At 47.4% G+C, this 13,958-nt stretch overlaps 1 pseudogene; it reads left to right on the plus strand.

Moving 5' to 3' along the window:
• The first annotated feature begins 2,261 nt into the window (after nucleotides 1-2,261).
• LOC120836146 lies at nucleotides 2,262-9,992 on the plus strand (annotated as a pseudogene).
• Nucleotides 9,993-13,958: the final 3,966 nt, after the last annotated feature.

The following is a 13,958-nucleotide window of genomic DNA, read 5'->3' on the forward strand; positions in this document are numbered from 1 at the left end:
CCTACGTCATTGAACATTATGTGCGTCAACTGGGAACAGTACAATCCTGTTTTATTATAACGCGAGCGATGTTTTAGGACATCCGTTACCAGGGTATGTGAAGCAGACGACACAGACGACGATCGCGTCTGCGGCTCTTGCGGAATGATCCGCGATATGCGACTGGCACATCTGGCCATCTTGGCGAGTCGGCGAGCTCTCGTTCGAAAGCAAGGGGACGGCGTTTTTGTCAGCCGCTGCGTCGTTTACTGCAATGAATTTTGCATGCGTGTAGAAAAAGCTTCATGAAAATGACAGGCTGTAGTGTGACGAAGCGCACAAATCGAGCGGACAGCGGCAAGAGCTTCTACCGGATTCCGACGGCGAGACACGATGAGAGACACCGCCTCGTCTGGCTTTTTCATATGGGAAATGGCTATTTTTGGTACTATGGATGTTTTCTTTTTTTTAATCATTGTCTGCCCTTTTACAATACCCCAAAATATTGGTGTTGGCAGTTGCGCGAATAAACATGTTCCAGAGACTGTTGGTGCTGTGCTTGTTCACAATTTCTTCAAGGGACCATGTCGGTGGCGGTAAAATAGTTTAATATGTTCAAAATAGAAGAAAAAAAGAGTGAAAGTCTACTTTCACAAACTGAAAGTTGACAGAGCTATATCGCCCGGTTTTCAGGCCGGAATATATCGGTCAATAGGAGAACAGTCAATCTCTGCATCGTTCTGGTACCTGCAACGAATTGGACTGCATTTTCAAAGATGTATCCGCATTGAAAGTGGAACGTCGGTGAACTTTGTCTATATTAGGCAGTTCGCACCTTGCGGCGTCTCCCAAAATTTGGAGCACCGTTTTACATTTATTCGCAAGCACCTGATGTTTGCAATCCAAGCGAATTCAAAATTTAGCTCAGCTTGAAAGCATATGCGAAACTTCTGGTCTCCAAGAGCTCCCAATTCAAACGTCTCGAATTTGCGAAATAGCTAAAACTTTGGATAAAAAAGAAAAACAAGTTGTACACTAATTTAGCATGAAAGTGCAGGTGCTCGACATATTCCTCAGATTCGCATATAATTGAGGCACACGAAGGTAAAGCACTGCTCAGTCTACATAAAAAAAGGTCACAGGCGGCGGCATCTGCTCTTCGATCAAACAGAAGGGTGAAATAAGCAGGCCTGCGTTCTTTTGCGTCTTGCGATCGCTCGAGGGGAAAGGTCCTTCAAAAGTTGGGCACGCAGCGGGCTCAATGCGTCCCGGCAACAGCGACTCGACTCCACTTCACCCGCGACCCGCGGGTGCGATTTTTGCAATCGAGAGAAAAACGGGAAACGACGGGAGAACGATGACGGCGCATGCGCGGCCAGTCGCCGCACGCCGCACTGTTTCTACGCAGCGCGCCGCAGCACGCCACAGCACGCCGTCTCGCGTCTGCGCCTTCGTGTTCCCTGCAAAAACCGACCGTGGCTTCCCCGCTTCCCGCAGTGCTTGGCCGGCTTGACTCCAGAATGGCGCCATTACCTCGGGCGCCATATTGTGGCGCTTCGTTGGCTCCATTGGTAGAGAGTTTTCGTAGACCGCGTTTCCCCCTCCGCTAAGCCCTCCGCAACGAAGAAGGCGCTGCTGCGCATGCGGGCCGATAGCCTTGACTGTAGAGTTCCGGGTATCGTAGCGGGCTGCGGAGGGCGTTGCGGGGCAAACCGAAACCGGGCACCCTAGGTTTGCCCGGTTTCGGTTTGCCTTATTGGACGTTCATTGCCGCTTCCCGTGTGCACGGCCGCTCGGTGCACGGCCGCTCGGTGCTCCACGGCTCCACGGGACAACCCTTGCAAAGTTTCAGCTTTTCTATGTACACAGGAAAACAATTCCACAGCCAAGTCCTTGGCGTACACAAAAGCTCGCCGTACGCCTCAACGGGCTACGAGTCTCCCAGTTGTAGATGAGAAATTTAGCCAGTGCAGTACAACCAGTACAACCGCAAGGACACGACCGCACACCAGTGCCAGAGCCGTGCCAGCCGTGCACTGACCAGTACGATGCACATGCCACGCCAGAGTTTGACAACCGAAAAGGGGTCTATAATTAGTAGCGTTGATTTCTGCATAGGAGACGAGTGTAGAAAGCGTTTAGCGCGAATTTATTTATGGTACTTGATTTATGCCAACTTCGATTTATGCATTCATTCGTTCATACTAACCCGGTGGCGCCAGCTGCCGCCCAATTCAGAGGCTTCAACTTCAGCTGTGTTCATTGATCCGCAACACCGCAGGTTTCTACAAGAGATGGCAGCGGTCGCGGCGGTCCGCTCGTGAAAGTGAAGTCAGCGATTTCGGTTTCACGTTCGGAGACTTCTCGACTTACTCAACAAACAGGTACTGTCTCAAGACTGAATCGATAGGAGCGTTAGAGGATGTCTTTGAAATCAACTTCGCAAGGCCCCGCTCATGGCCGTGGCTTGACTACTGCAACGGCGGCTTTTCGCGTTTTTTTTCCTTCTTGGTGTTTTTGAGTAGTTTCACCACTGCCTAGAGCTACAGTGTTCTAGAGCCACTAAATGAGCTGCGCTTAGAGCAGCGTTCATTAGCTCAGTCACTGAACTGCTCATAGGCGCTGCATGCACGAGCAGAACCCCCCCTCACTCACCACGACTCGCCTCTCGTCGTTCGACGCGCCGGACGGCTGCTTTGTGCGACGCACTTTAGTTGCTACTAACGGCGAGATTCCTCACGCCGCACGCGTCGAGCGAGCAAAGGTAGCGGTGATAGCTTTCGGCGCACTAAGAGGAGGTGCAATGCCGCAGCTTGGGAAGCGCCGAGCGAGGGGCGTGTACACATCGGGGTGGGCCACACACCCTCCCCCCCAGGCTCACTTCCAGGCAGCACATCCTGTACCTCGAGCCACGCGCTTCTCAGTTAGTATTTCATTTTTCCCCGGTAGTATGTTTCGAAGCGCAGCGTCTAGATGGCGTTCCATCATACTCTATAGACCGACACGCGGAGCGGCTCTGTTTACCAACAGGGCCGGACGGCCGCGCATGCGCGGTAGCTATGTGGGCAAAAGCAGCCCGGCTCTCCGTGTTTTCGCCATTCCGTGGTGTGGCGTGCGCTCGTTGTTGACGTTGTAGGGAGGCTTGTAGCTTTATTTGTGCGTCATATTTTCTCACAACGTATGTCGTATGCTATGTCCGACTATTTGAGCTCGCTGCCCGAGCCTGAACGGCAGCGGTATCGAAACAAACCGTGCGTGGACGGCGTTGCCTGCGAGGATCCGTACGCCGTAAACAAGGCCTGCTGGACTTTCGACGTAAAGTTGCTTCCACGGAAGTCGACGGCTCACATCGTTGTTTATTTAGTTTTTTCGCCAAGCCAGTTCACGGCCGACACGGTGCAAGCGTACAAGTCTCTCGAGGTCTACGATTACTTCGAGTCGGTTTCCCCACTGCCGGTGGGATCAGCAGACTGTGGGTCTGCGGAAGTGTATTCATTAATTAAATAAATACACACAGCGTCTTAAAGTCAAGGTATGATATTTTTCCTACCCTCATGACTACAAGGCATGACAAGCAGTAACGCTTTGTCCGTTCTGCAGTCTTGGCGGTAACAGGTTACAAGTAACGGCGTTGTTGGTAACGCGTTACTTTTTCAGTAGCGTAGTAACCCACCCGTTACGTTTTCGACAGAGTAACGGGTAACGTACTTATGTTACTATTTCAAGTAACGTAGTTACGTTACTCGTAACTACTTCCAAAGTCTTAAAGAAATTACACTTCAATTTTTTCCGTGTTTTAGGCGTCAAGCCACGTTTTTCTTTTCTCGTAAGTATTTAGGTGAAACCGTAAAAAGAGATAAAGTAATTATGTTCAGTTTCTATATGAACATAATGTTTCTTGATATATAACCCGTTTCGTCAAAACCGTAAATTGTGTTAAATCATAATTTAAAAAAAAAGTAACGCAGAAGTAACGTGCTTTACTTTTTATCGGTAGCGGTAACGCGTTCCTTTTATTTTGAGGTAACGTAGCTCAGTAACGCGTACCTTTTATTTGCAAGTAACGAGTAACGTATTTCGTTACTTTTTTTCGGTAACGCCTACAACACTGCCGTTCTGTCGCCCATCCCCTTCTGCTGTGTAGCATGGGCGTAGCGAGCCTCCGACGAGCGCTTGGCCGATGCTTTGTGCGCGAACACCATGGGAACAAAATCCGGGTCGTCTCGATTAGACGACGGTTTCCCTGCACATAAGCAAGCCTCGGGACGAGGATTGAAATGGAAGCCGCACTTGCCTCCAAAAAAGTGCTTGCCGCACAAACGGTCGTTCGCGCGAGGCGACCATTTTTTTCGATCCACAGATATTATCCGCCTTCTATGCCTTTCAGAGTCTGCCAGGAACTTGTGGAAACTCACTCCGCTGCTTTTCTTGTACATTTCGGTGCAATTAACGGCAACACAGCTTCGCGGCATGCTGAAATGGTATGACGCCCATGCGAAACGTGCGCGCTTTTGCCCACACCCCCCCGGCTCCGGCGCGATCGCAGCGCCGCCGCAGCTCGGTGACGTCAAGCCCGCATGTCGGTGTATAGAAATCGCAGTTCGTAAATGAAAATCTAGATGGCGGTTCGAACAACGGGAGGCAGACTGAAGTGAGTGAGGGGGGGTGCCCCCTTCGGTGGGTGTGCCACAACTGGGGTAATCTAGTAACGTTGGCTTATAGCGAGTTTGTTTCACATGCACTGGCACGGTTCGAGTTCTCTCTCAGAATGCATCGCACTCGCGGAGTGTCGCACGGAGAATTGACCTCGAGCAAACTTGCCAAATGCACAGAGTACAGAAGACTGACGCTAGCCGCCATCTATGTTGTACAAAGAGTACTGACCTCAAACCGAAACTAGCACCTTTCTGTTCGACATAAAATGCGAAATTGCAGTCGCTACCAACGTTTATCAATAAACGGTCGCTTCAAGCAACTCGGCTGTCGTAGAGATATTTGCAGACGGCGTAAATTTCCACAACCAGCCGACCACAAAGCAGCTGGGGTTTGTACTGAAGAAAACTGAAGGTGATGTCCGCTCAGAAGCTTGATCCGTTTGAGTATGGTATTTTGCCTGAGCTACTGAAAGGGTATGACTTAAAACTAGTCTGTTGTAATATCCAGCAAAACGTTTCATGGGACTTTCGATTTCAATCATAGTTACCGGGGGATCAGATTTTAGCCCTGGTGAGGGCGTCTAGAACGAGAGCTTTCTCAAACAAAATACCTATGTTTATTCTTTCAGTTTTATTTAAGATAGCTGACGTAGGTAAATGTTAAACATGCTTATGTTGCCGGAGCCTTGGGTAGAGTCACTATGTTTAGCTTTCTCGGATGCTTATTGGGCAGTCACAGGTTTCTGCTGGGGGAGCTTTGTCAACAAATGTTAAACTTTTCATCCGCATACGGATGTTTATAAAGATATCGGGGGCCGCTGATGTGTTTGTTCTGAACATTTCTTTACACACCGATATACTTCAACGTCTGTACTGGAACAGAGCGAATGAAAACTTGCAAATAAAGCACGGGTTGTCAATTGCTTCCTCCATGGAATAGCAGACGCTCATAATTCAAGTTCGCGTTTGATTCCGTTGCCCGCACGACACGATTTCTATCAGAAAATCTACTTTCTTTTTTCTTTCGGTTTCGCTATTCGAACGACACATCGTAGCAGACGAACACTCGTCGCCCGTTCCCCTCTCCTCGACGGAGCGAGGCATGACGGGATTGCATTTTGGTGCACGCTCAATTTTCTCGGTGCAGCGAGTGTATGCACGCTTGGGGTACTGCCGCTGAAACGTCATTCGTTGTAAATGGCATTCGAGTTGCCCGTGTGGCACGGGTATTAGAAGTGTGTCTTTCTCAGCATTAGATTCGGTGCTAGGAAGCTTATGTCATATTGCTTTGCTTTGTCGCAAACCGTTTAAATATTTGTGGAGGGCAGAGAAGCGTTTCCTGACACGGCAGCCTTCTTGAATGGGTGGATCCGAGCATCCCACTGTTCAATCAAATTTATTCACAAAACTAAAGTGCTGTTTACAAAACAAATTATCAAAAATATGGGGAAAACTGTTGGATTCCTGTGGCATAGTTATCTCAGATTTTATCTTTTGCGAGTCTTAACCTCTTTACTGATGGAACTTTTACTGTACTGGCAATGTGGCAAAAAAAAAAAGGAAGAAAACATTGTGCTAGCATACTTTCTAAGTTCATGTTGGTCGACGCAGGCTGCCGCCTATGTGGTGTGCAAGTTTGTCTGCTTCTTGCACAGGCGTTACACTGCTTCAAGAATGCCGAGTTCTGATTGGCTCTGATGGAGGGATAGGGGGTTGTCCTCAATGCTAGCTGCTTTGAGGTCTATCCACCATCCTTCCAAGCGGGGTCAATCGAAGCTCGGTGTTCTGACGTCACCGCAACCCTTTCTTAAGAAGCAGACGAACTTGCTCTCCACATTTCTAGGCACGCAAGCATTCTGTTTCCTCATCCATTTGTCATTGCTATCTCGAAGTAGCAAAGTTCTGGGTGTGTCTCGTTTGTGTTATCTGGCTAGCTTGATGTGCTTGGAGGGAGTGTTCACCTAATTAATGTCACTTCTCTTTGCATTTGGTCCTAGTCATCTCATGGTCCCGACCTACTTAGGAACCTGACTGCAGACAGCAATTCAAATGGAACCAATCCCGTCCTCAAGTTGGGGTACGTTTCTCATTTTAACTTCTTTCATTAACAGAGGATATTAGCAGTGTCTAGACCAGGGGTGGCTAAGTTGCAGCTCTTCGCATGTTGAAGTGCAGCTTGTGGCTCCCCCCCCCCCCTCCCCCCCCCCCCCCCTCCTGGTCATGTGAGCGCTTCCCCAAAAAGGGAAATGGGACGCGTTTTAAATTGAAATGCAGGTTGTGGTTTGGTAGTCTTGTGCTACTTCTACCTTCCATACATTTGGACTGCTTTTGACTCGGATAGATGGAAAGTAGTTTGAGTTTCGTTTATTATTCTGGACAAAAATTTGCCCCCCTACGATTCTTGGAAGTTTCGTGGTTTTGTTTGCGGTTCTTAGGCCAGGTCAGCCTGGCCATCCGTGGTATACACTATAGGCGGTTTTAGTCTAGAGCAGCACTTCTTGTTCAGCTTTCCGCTGACTACCAGGGATTTGTGCGGGTTCGTTGGGCTCTCTTTTGAACGGATTCTAGATGATTTGTGAGGTATGACTGCCATGGAGACCACATAGATGAGGCATATTCTAACTTGGATCTTATATGAGTAGTATATGCTAGTCATTTTGCAAAGGGTGTAGCAAGTTTGAGGTTACAGCACAAATATCTAAGAGTATGGTTTGTATCAGCAAGTGTCAGCATATATCTGTACCAGTATGGTTAGTTCGGTTCCCTCAGACTTGTGCCTATCTCAAATACTCTTCTCAAGATACTGTATTTAAAATACTTTGGGAGTATTCCGGTTTCTTGCAAATATGTTTCATTGAGAATATTTGCTACTCTTTCTCTTAATTACACTCCTCACTACCTTTTACTATCGTAAAGAGTGTGAGCATGAATGCTTGAGCGTGTTGCCTTTGATATATTCTGCACTAACTTGAGGCCGATGAAACGTATGTGGAGAGAAGCTGTGAGGGTGTGCACACCGCAGAAAGTGCACATTCTTGCAGTCCCCTTTCCACTCCACAGTTTTACTGGCCTCAAGGTTGCGTAGCATGCGTCAAAGGCCACACTCTCTGGCTGCTTCAGCTATTACTGATTGCGATAGTATTTATCATCTCGTAGCATCTTACATCAATTCGCACTGGAATTGCCCTGAAACAGAGTGTGGTGCACCTCCGTAATGATGCGCGTAGTCGGTGAAATTAAAAAAAAAATGTGCTGCACTGGGACGTCTTTTTTTTTTTTGCACACCGGTATGGGGCGGTCGTGTAATAACAGATCATGTGACCATCTACCTAGCCCCCTCCTCAGTTTTTGTATTTATTTTCATTGTGTTCTCATCTCACTCCAACATTTGTCGCCCCGATTTTTGTCTGTTTTTCATTTATTCCTGTGCTGGGATCTAGGCAATGCACACAAATGAAGCACATTGTTTTCTTGCGCTAAAGCGCGTTTGCAAACAGACACATATTTTTCTTACTTGCTTCAGATCACATAAAAAGTACAACTTCTGGCGCACATACTGTAAAACCCTTAATGTTTGTGAGCCCCCAATTTTCGCAAATTAAACATTTTGCGAAATTTAAGGGCACGCAAAATTTTCAGCTTTCAAGAGTTTCACTGCAGGTGTCTGGATTTCGCGAAATTTAGTGGCCGCAATTATGTCCTCTGTGACCGATTCGCGAAAAATAAGGGCCGCAGAAATAAAGGGTTTTCCAGCATGCAGAGTGACATTTTTTTGTTTTTGTTTGAACGGCCATCTTGAGAACTTGAGCGTATTCACAATACGGGCAAAAGAGGGAGAGGGTATGCAGCGCGGCAAAGGCTGCCAAAGGTGCTTCAGTCACGGGTTTAATGCGGCCGCTACAAGTGCCTCACGTGTCGAGAAAATAATGCATAGTCTGCTCTGCAACATGGCGATATCGGCAACGTCGATTGGTTTTAGGTATGAGGTGTTTCGGTACCATTCGTACCAAACCAGACAGTTTGATTCTGTTTTCCTCCTGCACGTAGGCAACAGCAAGTTTTGTTTTTTCTTGCATTTTATCTTGGAAACCCACAGTCACAAAATTTTAGTATAATAAATGAACCACCTAAACAAACCTTTGGGATAAGTTCCACTGCATGGTGTTCATTGGCTTATTTATATAGCATTTTTTACTACTGCATAATGCTCGGGAACACCCTGTAATTAAGGTGTACATACAATGTTCTTCAGGTTTTTCCTCCATGGCCATGACATATGGGGGAGAAGTGCAGGTGGCCCATCTGACTGAAAAGCCTCGAAAAATTAAACAATTGTTCAGTATCCAAGTCTTATCTTTTTTTTGAAGGAAGGGCAACCAACAGCATACAGTAGTGAAACTTTCAGTATGTATTTACCCAGTTTGTTCCCAAATCTAGCTGTCCATAGTCTGGACTGCAAGTTTTTACATTAATGAGACAATGGCTATCTTGGTTGTGCATTTCTTGTGTGTGCTGATACATGAGGCTTTTTTTGTAGGTGATGGAGCTGCACCATTGGGGGAAACCAGCAGCCCATTGAAAGTCACTGAGGATATCTCATTCAGATGCTGTTCCTGCACCTATGTCACCAAAGATCAGCATGGAATCGTGAGCCACCTGGTTGCCCATGGTGATGAACAATTCAAGGGCCATCATCCTTCCATGTCCTCTGACTCTAGGTCCAAAGTGCCAAGCAACACTCAAAAGCACAAAAGTGATAAGTTGTTCAAGTGCAAACTGTGTCCTCTAGCCTTTGCCCATAACTACCGACTGACCAGGCATAATCAAACACACACAGGCGAAAAACCATATAGGTGCAAGCTTTGCCCTAAAACCTTTGCTCGGAAATCGCATCTGAGGGACCATAATCAAACACACACTGGTGAAAAGCCATTTAAGTGCAAGTTTTGCCCAAAAGCATTTGCTCGGAATCCAGATCTGAGAATGCATTACCGAACACACACTGGTGAAAAGCCATTTAAGTGCCAGCTTTGCCCACAAACCTTTGCTCTGAATTCAAGTCTGAGAAGGCATAACCAAACACACACGGGTGCAAGGCCATTTAAGTGCAAGCTTTGCCCGAAAGCATTTGCTCGGAATTCAGATCTGAGAGTGCATAACCAAACACACACTGGTGAAAAGCCATTTAACTGCAAGCTTTGCCCAAAAGCTTTTGCTCGGAATTCAGATCTGAGAGTGCATAGCCAAGCACACACTGGGGAAAGGCCATTTAAATGCAAGCTTTGCCCACTAGCTTTTGCTCGGAATTCAGATCTTACTAGGCATAACCAAACACACTGGTGAAAGGCCATTTATTTGTCCAAGCTTTGCCCCAAAAGCCTTTGCTTGAAATTCAGATCTGAGTGCATAACCGAAACACGCCGGTGAAAACCCGTTAAAGTGCAACCTATGCCCCCAAGGCTTTTTTCAAAATTTCTATCTTACCCGCCATTATCGGATGCAGTTTTCATACAGATGCACACTTGCCGAATTCCTTGCAGTTGACCTGTAAGTTGAGCCTGCCATACTTTATCAAGTGTGTAATAATTTCAGTAATGCAGAATTGTGTGCCATTTTTATTTAAATTTGTATATACCTGAGTGCAAGATAAATCTCAAGGCCATTGCTCAGATTAATAGTTAAGCTTGCCAGACTGAAGTGCTTATGTGCAATAAGCCTTACAAAAGCCAGCAACATCACAGGTCATTTTCTAAACTTTTCCCTCATCAGGCACATGCCAACAGATGAGGTTGAGAAACCTCTCTGGATTATTGCTTATTGCTCCAGAGTTTTTTTTCCAAATGCCACCGTTTGTCATCACACGAATATATTGGAGAGTAGGGAATGATTCTTTGCCAGCTGCAATCTAGAGGCTTGGCAATTTAATAGAAAACTGTTTCAGATTTTTTTAGAGCAGTATTTTCTCTATGTTCTGCATTTGAATGCATGTTGGGTTATACTTCAGCTCTTATTCAGAGGTCCTTTGCACTCGCTCGAGCTGTACTTCGTTGAGGTCTTGTTCATTACCGTTTGTAAAAATGTCTTTATTGTTTTGTTTTTTTTATAAAACTGTGTATATGGAAGAAACAAACCTGCGGAGAATAAACATGATTAAAAAATGTAAAACTCAGTTTTGCTATAAAAAAAATAAGGTTTGCAGTTTCAATTTTGACAGTGTTGTTTCTTACATCATTTGTAGCTTTAAGTACTGAAGTAAGTGTGAAGAAACTTTGTACCATTTACCTCGATAGGGACCGATTTCCAAGTGTTTGATGCCCCGCAGCGCTTTCTGCTGCCGGTTGGGACGTCGCTAGTTGAATTCCCGCACTGCCCAGCGAGTTTTGCTATATATTGAAATTCTATCCATTTTCAATATTGTGTAATGCTTCTTGGGGACTGCATTAACAAAAGGTGTAGAGAACTTGGAACTAACACGCCCGCACTCATTCCCTTTCCATCACGCCTCTTGCTCTTGGAATTGTGCATTTATACAACACCTGCTTTGAGACATCACTCTCTCCAGCAGTGTTTGGGTTCGTGTAGTATTTTATTGCTTTGTGTTCTTGTTCCTGACTGTTTTTTTCCATGTTATGAATGCTAGACAGCTAATGGAAGAAAGAGTGGAAGCGTCATAAAACAATTTGTAATAGGCTGCTCCAAAATATCCCTTCACGCATTGCGTTATGGAACCTCCTTGGTCATGGGAAAGAGGGTTGTGGCTTCTGTTTCGATTTCCCCGTGGATGAAGTAGGGCATTTTAGCACTGCACGAAAATAAAGTCGGCGCTCGCTTGTATTGCACCCATTCATATTCGTGAGAGCCGTTTTTGAAAAACTGACATTCAGCGGCCGTAAGAACCTGCCTAGACGTAGCGAGGAGTAAAGTACAGCTGCTGCATCCAATACCTTTCAGGCGGCGTGGCTACCACTTAAGAGTGCAGCATGATCCTCCCTGCTTACAGAACATTTAAGAAGCTTATACGGAGAGCAAGTCGTCTGCCTCTTGCACAGGAGTTGCGGTGACGTTGGAAAGACGCCGAGCTCTCATTGAAGGATAGGGGGTAGACCACAAAGCAAGCTGCCTTGAGGCCTACCCACTATCCTTCATTCAGGACCAATTGGAGCTCAGCATTCTGACATCGCTACAACACCTGCGAATGAAGCAGACAAACTTGCGCTCCGCATTACATTGAGGAGACAATGGAACAGGATGATCGGTCCAGTTTACTTCTTCCATCTGCTATCATAGTCTCATGTTTACCTGTGCACAAGCTTTGACACGTTTGGAGCCCCCAAAAATTGTGCTCCAGCATTCTATCTCTATTGGTAGGCAACACCAATGGTAATATAAATTTCAGAAAAGTTGCAAGCACTGTCTTTGGCTGTGATGGAATGTCGTGAAGGAAGATTGAAAAATCGAAACCGAAACTGCTGCCAAATGGGATCCCGAGATCCTTTGTGCGGCGCTACGCAGTTAGGATTACTTTGATTTTGCGAGAAGTCTATTCTGTCAAAAAATGTTGTGCATGCAAATGAGATGCGAGAGGAAGCCATGCACTCTCGTAACAGTGCAGGCCTCTGCTGCACTCGGGAAGCTTCGCTAGCCTCGACAATGTTGCTCAAAATGGCTCATATCGAGTATAGACGTTTGTTTGTAAGTACAAACTCTGAGCGCCGCCATCTTGCTGCTGGTGTGGATAGATCGTCTGATAGTCGAGCATTTGGATATGCGGCTAGTCCCTTTGTATCGGGGGATCCCAGCATACTGGATCTAGCCAATTTATCTGTTATTTTCTTGGTTTTTCTTCCACCAGTGGTCCAGTCTTCTTTTTGTCCACTCCACCACCTGTATAGGCCGTGGGCCTCTGCCCACGGTGCTGTCAACACCGTCGTTGCCCTCCTCGTCGATTTTTCGAAAGCCCAAAGGCCACCACCATGTCTCCGCCGCACGGCACTTCCGGCTGCAGACCCGGGCACTCTAGGATGACGTGCTGCAGCGTTTCTTCGGCCCCGTGTGTGCACAAGGTGCATCGCACGTCAGTGTCTGTGTACTTTGCCCGAAGCACGGGCGTTCGCAGCATGCCTCTTCGGGCATCAAAGAGAAGTCTGCTGCCCCTGCCATGGTTCATAAATTTTATGTTCCTCTCTTCCTGTTTTTTTCTGGTGTGCAAGGCAAGTGCTGGCTTCTGTCCCACCTACTCCGCCCACCGTTGAGTCTCGGTCTCGGTGACTCTCATGCGGATGTTTTCGATATGTTGTTCTGGAGCCGGGTAGAGGAGAGGGCCGCTTATGCGATACCTGAGGGCCAGCTGGCGTTTCCGTCTCGCCCACCTAGTCGAGAGGCTCTTGAGGTGGATGTATTTGAAGGCCTGTCTTCCCCACCGCCCTCCCTGCATTTGGCAGAGGCATCATTCGAAGCCCAGCTTGTCCCGGGCCTCTATCCAAGCTGGACCACCCCATGTACCCCTGCACTGCCTCGTTAGGTGTTCCTCGGGTGCCTCCCAGTGCCGCCCGTCCCATTTCTCTGGCGCACCTCTAGGCAATCACGCTCGCGGGTCGACAGGCACAGAACTCCATTTCCAAAGGTGAGACCTGGCAATGCTACCATCTTCCACACCGCCCGGGTGATCTCGAAATGGTTATAACCCCAGAGGGCTCTGGCGGTTGATGCTCTCTTGGACTTCCTGCTCTTTGCCCGGAGCCTGGTCTCATGGTCTTAGAGGTAGTCTTGGCCCTCCTGGATGTGGATCCCCAGGTGCTTGTATTGTGCTACCCACGGTACTTGTTCTCCCAGGATTTTCAGGTCTTCTGCCTCGGTGTCTCCTCTGTCCCTGTAGCCCATCAATCCCGACTCCTTAGCCCTGAAACTCGGCCCCATTGCCGCCCCCATTGTGTTGCACTCGCTCATGAGGGCCTGCAGGACCTCCAGGGAGTTTGCCATCAGGACGATATCATCAGCATAGATTAGCCCGGGGATTTTTCCCCCCCATTGGTTCCCGCCTCCGTATATTCCAGGGTGAAGTCCTCGGCACACCCATTGGCTCTCAGCATTGCTGAGGCATACCTACAGTTTCTAGACGCACCCAACCAAAGTGTTTTCCATCCTTGGTGGCCAGACTAGCTGTCGAAGTGCGGCTTTTTGCAAACGTCTATAGCTCCAAACAATTTGGTTTCGTAGGTATTGATGTTTTGATGTTGATGTTGCCGGCCTGCAATAATGTGGAGCCTCCTCTGTCGGTGGGGCTTGGGGAGGTCTCTTAATGGAGCGGCTTTCAATGCCGAACGG

The sequence above is a fragment of the Ixodes scapularis genome, unplaced genomic scaffold (genome assembly GCF_016920785.2).
Source record: "Ixodes scapularis isolate PalLabHiFi unplaced genomic scaffold, ASM1692078v2 PGA_scaffold6__148_contigs__length_123643588, whole genome shotgun sequence".
Taxonomy (NCBI): domain Eukaryota; kingdom Metazoa; phylum Arthropoda; class Arachnida; order Ixodida; family Ixodidae; genus Ixodes; species Ixodes scapularis.